Source organism: Mytilus trossulus, chromosome 1 (genome assembly GCF_036588685.1).
Source record: "Mytilus trossulus isolate FHL-02 chromosome 1, PNRI_Mtr1.1.1.hap1, whole genome shotgun sequence".
NCBI lineage: Eukaryota > Metazoa > Mollusca > Bivalvia > Mytilida > Mytilidae > Mytilus > Mytilus trossulus.
In genome coordinates this window covers 3,626,204-3,636,835 of record NC_086373.1, presented here as the reverse complement: position 1 = coordinate 3,636,835, position 10,632 = coordinate 3,626,204, and the positions used below count along the sequence as shown (strand labels likewise).

General features: G+C 32.9%; 1 long non-coding RNA gene across 1 annotated transcript; it reads right to left on the bottom strand.

The window, feature by feature from the left end:
- Positions 1 to 2,558: 2,558 nt before the first annotated feature.
- LOC134706270 (uncharacterized) lies at positions 2,559 to 10,134 on the bottom strand. Its single transcript, XR_010105605.1, has 3 exons — positions 10,044 to 10,134; positions 6,840 to 6,954; positions 2,559 to 2,733 (listed from the first exon to the last, which is right to left on the bottom strand). It is a non-coding gene; the product is annotated as an uncharacterized LOC134706270 (long non-coding RNA).
- Between the last annotated feature and the right edge of the window lie 498 nt (positions 10,135 to 10,632).

Below are 10,632 nucleotides of genomic sequence, written 5' to 3'. Positions count from 1 at the left end.
ACGGATCTTTACTTTTTTATTAAATTTCATCAATTGTGCTAATTTGATTTTCGGCAAAAGTTTACTCTATACGTTTGAAAATTGAATAATCCTCTTTTCCGCTGTAGTTGGTAATAGCTATTAAGACATTGGTAGTTTGATCTACAGCTAATACAGATCCAATATTGATTGTTAAATTTGAAGAAAAAAATTCGCAAACTTTGACTGATTATTAAAAATGTTATCGTTGTTACATAAAAGGTAATCTAAATACTATCTCTTCTCTGTAAAATAAAAGACTTTGCATTTTGGTCCAACCGCACACAGCTCTAAAAAAGAATTTTTAATTGATGGCGTATATTTTGTTTAAAAAAATCTCTACTATATATTTTCCCCAGTTTTTCTTTTGTTTCATCTTGTATTTATCTATTTTACAACAATTGTTTGAGTTTATGATTCGATTCATGTTTTTTTAACCAGGCCTCTATACATAAATTGTTTTTGTATAGACATTGAACGACAAAAAAATTTGATAGATGCTTCTTGTGTTTTTTGTATATAATTGTTTGTCTTGAGATTGTAACACAGTGATGACTTCTGTAACTAGATTTTGACTATTTTACCGAATATGTCTGTTTTGTTCACGCATCGTTGTAAAATTAACAGAATTTGATGCGACTGTCATAAAAGAGAGAGGTTGAGTGCTGGTAATCTGCTTTAAAACTGAAATGATACTTGTATGTGAACATCGGCAATTGAACAGTTACAGTTTTGTATCCGATGGTTTTTGTCTAGCCTGCAACTTCTGTCGCAAAAAGCTCGGAATAGTGATAGTGATCCGTCGACGGCGGCGATAGATGACTTCTTAAAAGTTTCATTTTTTCTTTTTCAAATAAATAACAACCCGACGCGCGTTGCATAAGTTTGAAGTACATCGATTTGCAAAGTTATACGTTTGGTGAACGCTATAAATCAAGGAATTCTGACATTGAACAAAACTTACTTGTATAATGGCATATGTTAGTGAATTTGAATATCAAAGTGCAATAGTATAATAGGTTGGGCAGTGATAAGTTTGGGCACTTCTAGCCATGGCTTAATAGCATGTAGAAGAAATTCGCCTTAACATGTACAATACTTACAAGGCATAAAAATGACATTTAAAAAAAACTCATCATAGATACCAGGACTGAAATTTAGTATTTATGCCAGACGCACGTTTCGTCTACAAACGACTGGAAATGATCCATTATTATGATAAAGGCGGCAACACAAGACCATGTCTTTCCAGAGGGATTACAAACACTCCATAATTACACGTCCCAGACGCAGGCAGCACGGATTATTGATTTAGGTACGACTGGGATGCGACTCAAATATTAGTACCTTCAATGGACGTTTTTTCTTCGTAGCGTGCTTTTTTGTCTACATTAGACAAACGCCAGACACATGCAAACATACATTTTTTATTATTTATACCGGCGTCACACATCAGCGTATAGCTCCGACATACGCCAGGCGTGTTAAAAAATCATGTACGCTGCCAATACGGTAGTAATTTTGGATGCATTCAACCTGTCAATCATATCTGTAACGTATGCACAACGAGCTTAAAGCATGTATTTGGTGTACGAAAATCGTACCTTAGCGTTTATCGGGTAATCATGAAACGTATGTTGGCGTATGCCTGGTGTTTATATAACGTCGATGAAATGCACGCCAATAAGGAAACAAGTTTCTTGAACGTATTTGTGACGTGTCTGGGTCGTATCTTGGACGTTCTTTTATGGGGTATTTATGAACAAGACATGTAGAGAAACCCACGAGGTTTAGCGTGACGTCCTGTGGACGTCGATAAGGATCTTTCATTGTAACATCATTCTTTTGCTGTTGTTATCTTATATCTGAATGTGGCTACTGCAATACAAATATACAGCTTACAACTTTTGTTTCCTTCACACTAACACACCCGCACACGTTTTAGTCTCAGTCGAACAATCGTGAACGGTATACAACGTGAGCTAAACATGTCTCAAACTTATCTGAAGCGCGTTAAACGCGCTTGTAGAGTATGTGTGACGTGTCTGTAGCGTACAGGTATACGCGTGACACACGCTTCAGCTGGATGAAAATTTGTATGCTGAATAAAAATTTCCTCGAGTTGTAGCGTTCACTAAGCGTATACCTTTGTATTTCGACGTACTCCAAAATTATGCATTGCGCGTTTAACGATTGCTTAGCGTTCCTCTTGCGTGCAACTAACGTATACCGACTTTTCAATTTTCGAAAAAATCTCTGTACGTTTGGTGCACGCTGGTCTATATGCCGATGTGTGACGCCGGATTTAAGTGAAAACAAACCTCGATTCTTTGACTTAATATCTCCTGCTTCCACTCTAAATTTAACAATTTGTACTCAGTAATATCAAAACTCATCATTTTCATCTATAACATTTTCTTATTTGTATTAGTGTCAATATGTCCAAACAGTATGCCAACTTTAAGATAATTAACATCATTATAACAGTTACATTTTTAATTATAGAAATGAGATAGAAATACCTGTCGACAGAAATGACTGTAAGAGAACATGTAGTGTATATCATTTATAAAAATATAATAACAACATTTCGTTCGAAAATTATATTTTAAGTTTCTTTGGACAAAATCTATCTCTTTCGAGGTCCACAGCAGCAACTACACCCAACGATGCACATAGGACAGCAACACCCGGATTGACGTTTGAACAAACGCACTAAAAAAAGAAAGAAAAGAAGTAATAATTGGTAAATGCAGTCAAACAAAGTTGTATCTAGTAAGTTTTTCCATGCCAATATCTAGTCTACGACTTAACCGCGCCTTCACTATAGTATAATTTGTTTCGCAACGACAGCCCTTTACAATTTTAGAAAAAAAATTATGGGACTTATATGGTTCTTCAGACATTATATATATATACTTTTATAGTTAAGATAACATGTTGTCCTTTAGATGGTGTTAACTATAACGTCGTCGCCTTGGTGTCTTACTTTACAGTATTTACTTCACGGACCAATCTCCTGTAGAACAAGTTGTCAGTATGCTGGAGTTTCTTATCGACAACATATTTGTTGAGTTTGGAGGTAGACTTTTCCAACAAATTGTCGGCATTCCTATGGGAACAAACTGTGCGCCTCTTCTTGCCGACCTCTTCTTATTTTCATATGAATCGGAGTTCCTCCAGACACTTGTCAAAAACAAGAGGACCAAAGAAGCCAGATTATTTAATTTCACTTTCAAATATATTGATGATGTTCTTTCCATAAACAATCCGAACTTTTCTGATTGGGTTCCATTGATATATCCCCCAGAACTAGAGGTTAAAGAAACAACAAACACAGCTTCCTCCGCCTCATTTTTAGACTTATACCTCGAATTTGACTTACACAGTCATCTCAATACCAGAATCTATGACAAACGAGACGATTTTAATTTTGAAATTATAAATTTCCCCCACCTTAGTAGCAATATACCAACTTCACCTGCATATGGGATATATATTTCCAAACTTATTCGATATTCAAGAGCTTGCAGCTCCTACTCAGACTTTGTAAAACGTCATCAGTATCTGAGTAGAAAGTTGATGAACCAGGGATATGTCAAAGAACGTCTCGTCCTTTTTCTAAAAAAGTTCATCGGAAGGTATCAAGACCTTGTTGATAAATATTCCGTATCAACTTCTCAAATAATACACGATGGTCTTGATGTATAGATTCTGCGTACTGATGTTGTTTATCATCTTAACAACATGTTTTATTGTTCTATCATTTGTTTTTGTTCTAGTATTAATATTACTTTTACTGTTGAATGGTTTTATGTGATATCAGTTTGACGTGGCTCGGTACTTATACATCTCGTCAATGTGTTTGTATTGGCTTTAATTTTTTTGTGGTTTATTTTGTATATGCGACTTTTTGTATTTCTTTTCTTCTTGTTACGTGACTCTGTAATTTAAAAGATCCCGTCAGTAATATATTGGTCTATTATATGTCATTATGATATATTTCTATTATGAATTACTATATACGTTGAACCAAATACGTCAAAAGCATTCAATCGCGTAGTGGTATTGACTATTTTTGGATTCTCATAAATTCTACCTATAACTTTTGAACTAGTTTTAATATCGGTCTATTTCTGTAATTTATTCTTACATACTTTTGATTTTTTACCCTGTATGCTTACATTGCTTGTGTAAATTTTAAAACTGTTTGTATGCACATTGAACGATAAATTTATGTGACGTATACAATTTTCTGACGTCAGACACTCATACAATTAATGTGTTCGTAGATAGAAGATGTTTTTGTGTTCGGTTAAATTGTCCCCTTTTAAATTTGTTATACGATGATGACTGATGTACCCATATTTTGACTATTTCATTAATTGTGACTGTTTATTTAAAGCATCATGTAAATATAACGGAATTTGATGAGACTGTTATTAAAGTGAGAGGGTTAGCGCTATAGAACCAGGTTTAATCCACCATTTTCTACATTTGAAAATGCCTGTACCAAGTCAGGAATATGACAGTTCTTGTCCATTCGTTTTTGATTCGTTATAACAATACATACACTTCCTGAATAGTTTACATATACATACATTGTAACATAAAGTTGAATGATGAATTGCTGGTGGTTGAAGTAATTTTCGGTTCAGCGATTTTGGCTACTAAAGTATTTAGCGGCGATCAGTTTTTTTTTTTTGGGGGGGGGGGTTAGGCCCACGGAGTGCGTAAAGAACCATCGACCTTTGGAAAGAAAACTGACAGTCCTTATCAACAATACATAGTTATAGCTTTTAGTATCAAGGATGAAATAACTGTGAAGGTGTCACAACAAAAATATACCAATTAGCATCAATTACTTTTTGGTAACAGTAGACAACCTCAAATCAAAGCAGTTTTGATATTGATGTTAACTTCACTTAAATGTTACAAATGCATTTGAATCACTTTTATTTCAAATTCAATTGGTCATGATTATTTACATTTCAATGTAGATGTGCCACATGTTAATTGTAAGCGCTGTTTTAGAAGTTCATCTGTTAGCATTGGTTAGACATTGGCTTATAAACCTAAAGATAGTGCGTGTACATTTAGAATAAATATTCTCAAATATCTATGCAATTGGGAGGAATGAAACTAGTGGTTGAGTTTATCCAGTAGCAGTTGTATCTAAAATTTCGTTTTCATGTATGTTGTATTGTCGTTTGTATTTTATCGCACTTAAGCAGTTCTGTGTTGTTTCGTTGTCTTCCTTTTATAGTTGATGTGTTTCATTCGGTTTTAGTTTGTAGAGAGAGAGAATTTGCATATGGTGTCTTTTAGAGCAACTGTAGATGCGCCATTAGAAGGCTGAATCTTCACCTTTATCTTAAAAGTTGCAGTTTAGAGTGATGAAATAATTCCCTTGGCCTATAAACGATAAAACTATTCTATTTTTGAGATAAAAATATTCAAACATCAGAAAACTTTTAGATTTTATTGCAATTTTTCCATTTTTGGAAGTTTTTAAAAAAAAATATTTAATTCAATTTGTACACCATTAAATTGAAAATGGAAATGGGGAATGTGTCAAAGACAACAACTCGACCGTAGAAAAAAAAACAGCAGCAAATAACCAACAGGTTTTCAATGTAGCGAGAAATACCCGCACCAGGAGGCGTCCTTCAGCTGGCTCCTAAACAAATATATACTAGTTCAGTGATAAAGAACGCCATACTAATTTGCAAATTGTACACAAGAAACTAAAGTTAAAATAATACAAGATTTACAAAGGCCAGAGGCTCATGACTTGGGACAGGCACAAAATTGCGGCGGGGTTAAACATGTCCGAGTCTGATGTAACCAAAGAAAATAATCAAAATGACAATAATACATAAATAACAACAGACAACTAGCAGTTAACTGACATGCCAGCTCCAGACTTCAATTAAACTGACTGAAAGATTATGATTTCATCATATGAACATCAGGAACCATCCTTTCCGTTTGGGGTTTAGTATCATACCTTCATAATATATATGAGAAGAACATTACCCTGTCATCCCAACGACAAAGGTTGGAAGTTCACACAAAATTGTTCTAAACTGGTTTTCTATATTCCCGTATTAATGTAAAAAAAGCATTCTGAGAGTATCAAATCTTCAAGCACCTAGATATTAAAGAAACTACAGATGCAGTTTCCATCGCATCATTTACCTCAAATTCTACATAAGGAAATCATCTCAGAACCAGTATCTATGACAAAATAGGGACGAAAGATACCGGTAAAATTTGGTATATTGCTGCTAAGGTGGGGAACATTTATAATTTCAAAATTGAAATCGTCTCGTTAGACTATTTATCTAATTTGTAATAACATAAACAATACGATGGGTACCACATGTGGAGCAGGATCTGCTTACCCTTCCGGAATTCGAGAGATCACTCAAAGTGGTCGGGTTCGTGTTGCTTCGTCTTTATGGTTCTAACTTGTTTCTTCTGTACTATTATTTGTATGTTTGTCTTTTTTATGTTTAACCATGGCGTTGTTAGTTTATTTTCTATCTATGAGTTTGACTGTCCCTCTAGTATCTTTAGTCTCTCTTTTATCGTTATTTGGATATAGGAAGATGTGGTGTGAGTGCCAATGAGACAACTCTCCATCCAAATAACAATTTAAAAAGTAAACCATTATAGGTTAAAGTACAACCTTCAACACGGAGCCTTTGTCTTCATTTTATAATGTTTCTTTTGTTCGTCTGACTTTTGACGTGACTATGTACATATACATCCCGAAGATCCGAAAAATTCTTTACCCATATATTCATAATACTAACTTTTGTTTATTTTCTTGGTTTCAGCAACTATTTCGGAGGGTTGAAATGAAACAGTTGACACCAGCACTATCAATGCCATTGCTGTCACAAGGAACAATATTGAACGGTTAGCCATCTTTATTGAAAAAACATAAAAGGTATATTAGTCAAACAAATCTAATTTATATTCTTATTTTCTTTTTCTTTTATCAGCATCGTTGCACAAATTTCTAGACTCATAGGTACGTTATGCACGTGCATGTTCACAATAAACGACTTCATATACAGAAGTCTACTCCTTACGCAGAAATGCTCCAAAAACATTTTGAAGAGGAAAGACTGAAAATTACACTGCGAAAATTTTATTAACCCCATTTCGAATTTGTTGATCCATACGAAGATATGTGCCTATACTAATTAAGGACAATTTACCACGTCTCAGATTGTGAAATACCATTTATACTGCACTCGTTCTATTTGAGCAGTCAAAATGCCCGAAACGTTTCTAAGTCTCATCCTTATATCGTTTATTTGTCAAGTCAATGCACTATTATTGTCTATTTACGTCGTCTGGTCTTTTAAGTACCGAACAGGACCTATTCCTAAAAATGAATGTTTTGCTGAGTGTTAATTCGCATTGCTATAAGACAAGTCACGGTACTTGTTATCAACATTCATGTATTTAGTCATAATGTTGTATTTGTAATTCTGATCGGGTTTTGTTAAATGTCTAATCGTTTGTAGTTGCAATTCTACCTTTTCTATTTTCTATTCTTACGTAAAAGTAAAGATAATTAATCACCCTATTCATTTCTAAGATTTCAGTTTAAAGCAACTATTTGTTCACTATTTATTTGTTTTACTGTTTGATTTAGAAAAAGTACCAACATAGCTAGGTAATACAATTTATTATCTAACTACTAACACAATTAGCACTGAAAACAAAACGAAATATAATAGATAAAATTGAGAATGGAAATGGGGAATGTGTCCAAGAGAATTTCTAATGCAATTAGTATGTAACATTTTTTTTCATTGGTTAAAAGTTGCCGTCAAATCCGCAGTTGACCAGGCGTAACTAAGGATGAACCCACCATTTTGAATTGTTGAATCAACAAATGTTCAATTACTACTATATAATCGAAAATAAAACAACACCTACCTCGAATTCGCCGTTTTAATGTAATTTTATCCGAATTTGAATCGTACTGGTAACGTAATAATCTCCAGATTGTAAGTTTTCATTTGTGTGACGTCACGTTTAGCCATGACGTCTTTGCGCCAAGATCATTCATGAAGTTTCGCGGATTTTTTTGTTGTTGTCAAATTAAGACCTTTTTTCAAGTTTTATCGTATTATTTCTTTTTGAAATGCATTAGAATCGGAATAACAGTACTGTAGTTGAAGAGTTGCCACCGTCAATTTTGATTTGACGGTCGCAAATCTCCGTTTTACTGTCTCCGCTACGCGTCGCCAGTAAAACTGCATTTGCGACCGTCAAATCTACAATTGACGGTGGCAACTCTTCAACTACAGTACTGTTATTCCTTAAATATATAGATATAAATATATAAATGGCATCAACTTAAATTTAACTAAATACTTATTATCGGGTTTGTTTTAAATATTGCATTTGTTATTCTAAGAAAAAGCGCAAAAAAAATGATAGCCATAGTATTTGTTTGATCAGAAAGATTTTTTTACATGGTTATTTGCTCGAACTTCGGAACTTATATTTCTGTATGAGAGAAAGAGAGAGTAATCAAATAAAAGACATTAGGGTACATTGACCTATAATAGTTTACTTTTTAATTGTTACTTGGATGGAGAGTTGTATCATTGGCACTCATACCACATCTTATTATATCTATATGCCGGAATATCTGAATAAAATAGAAGAAGTATGAGACCGAGAAAGTAAATTCGAGAATTTTGTGGATAAAAAGAAAAAGAAAAACGGGACTCAAATTATTTTTGAATATCACGCAAAGAAAAACAGCGATAATCCCTTTCGCAGGCTAAGCTAATGACACAATGAACAGTAAACAAGTTGTTCCATCTTGGTTTTAATAGTTTGTGATGTTCTCAAAATTCCTTGTGTGAAGAACATATTATGGTTATTAAACAGAGACTGTGCGATATTGTCAAACATGATGCTAATCTAGATAGATCATCAAAAAAAAAAAATTATAAATAAGAGATAAAAAAAAATTACAGACATATTTATGTAAACCATTACCCGAAATTTACAAAAAAAAAAAAGAATTGTTAAAATGAGATTGTCTTCGCACAATCTAGCTATAGAAAAGGCAAGGTATTCTAATGTTGACAGAAACCTAAGAAACTGCACATTGAGTATTGATGATATTGATGATAATATGCATTTTATATTAGAATGCACTTTGTATTCAAATTTGCGTAAATGTTGAATAAAACCATATTATTTGCGTAAGCCATCTGTGTATAAACGTTTACAATTATTAAGCACTACTAATGTAAAAGACTTATGCACCTTATAAAATTATAAATTTCGAACACTGAAGCTCAGAAATATTGCTTTTAAGTTGATGTGTACTTCATTTGTTACATATATTTGCTATTTGGAATTAAATCTATATATAATTATTTTTATGTGTATTTACTACTGTTTTGTCATGATCGTCTATTTTTGTATATAATCCTGGTACTTTTGATAACTATTTGTAATTTTCTACATTTGAAAATGCCTGTATCAACTACTCATATGACAGCTGTTGTCAATGCGTTTGGTGTGTTTTTCTATTTGATTTTGCCATTTGTTTAGGGACTTTTCGATTTGATAGCCATGCAAGCCGTAGTTTTTATTATTATAAAATTTTGTAATATATAGTTAGTATATGTTGTAAAACATTTGGTTAAAAAAAAATGAATTTAATTAAGAAATCATTCTGGTCAAAATAAGAACCACACGTTCTAATCAATAAACCAATAAACCAACTTACTACCATCGCCGCTTTCGAATTTGGATTGTTCTTACTATCCGCAAGAATACATTGAGAATGCTTTGAAGTGACTTAATATTTTCATTCGGGAAGACTCTAATGTCTATAAGCCATAAGCCAATATGTTACTATCCTCAATGAATGTATGTTAAATGTTATCTGTTCAGTATATTTATCTTACTTAAAATGCAATTTGTCAAAAGTATGCCCCTCCACAAGTATAAAACAAATATAAACTACTAACCTTTCGAAAAGTTCTGCTCTGAAATCAAATGAAATCATTACATCTGATGTTTTATAGCTACCTTATGTTATCTAACATCACGTGTTACTCTAGCTAATTACGTTTTATATTATGTTTAAGTGTGAACAGGAGAGGAACACATTAGGTATATTGCTGCATGATGTGATTTTTTTTAAAACTTGTATATCTGTACTTCTTGTAAGTTCTATTTTTGTTTCATGGTGGTGGTAATTTTTTATTTTGGTATATAACAGAAAAAATTACCAGTATGAAAATGATTGTGATAACATGGTAAATCCATATTACAGGTATTTGTTCAGTCTTAACTACACAACAAAAATAATAAACACAAAGCAATGCATTTAGCCGTGCAGACTAGAATAATTTTTAAACAAGTTTACTCTGAATCAATAAGAGCCCATATCTCTATGTATGTATGTATGTATGTATGTATGTATGTATGTATGTATGTATGTATGTATGTATGTATGTATGTATGTATGTATGTATGTATGTATGTATGTATGTATGTATGTATGTATGTATGTATGTATGTATGTATGTATGTATGTATGTATGTATGTATGTA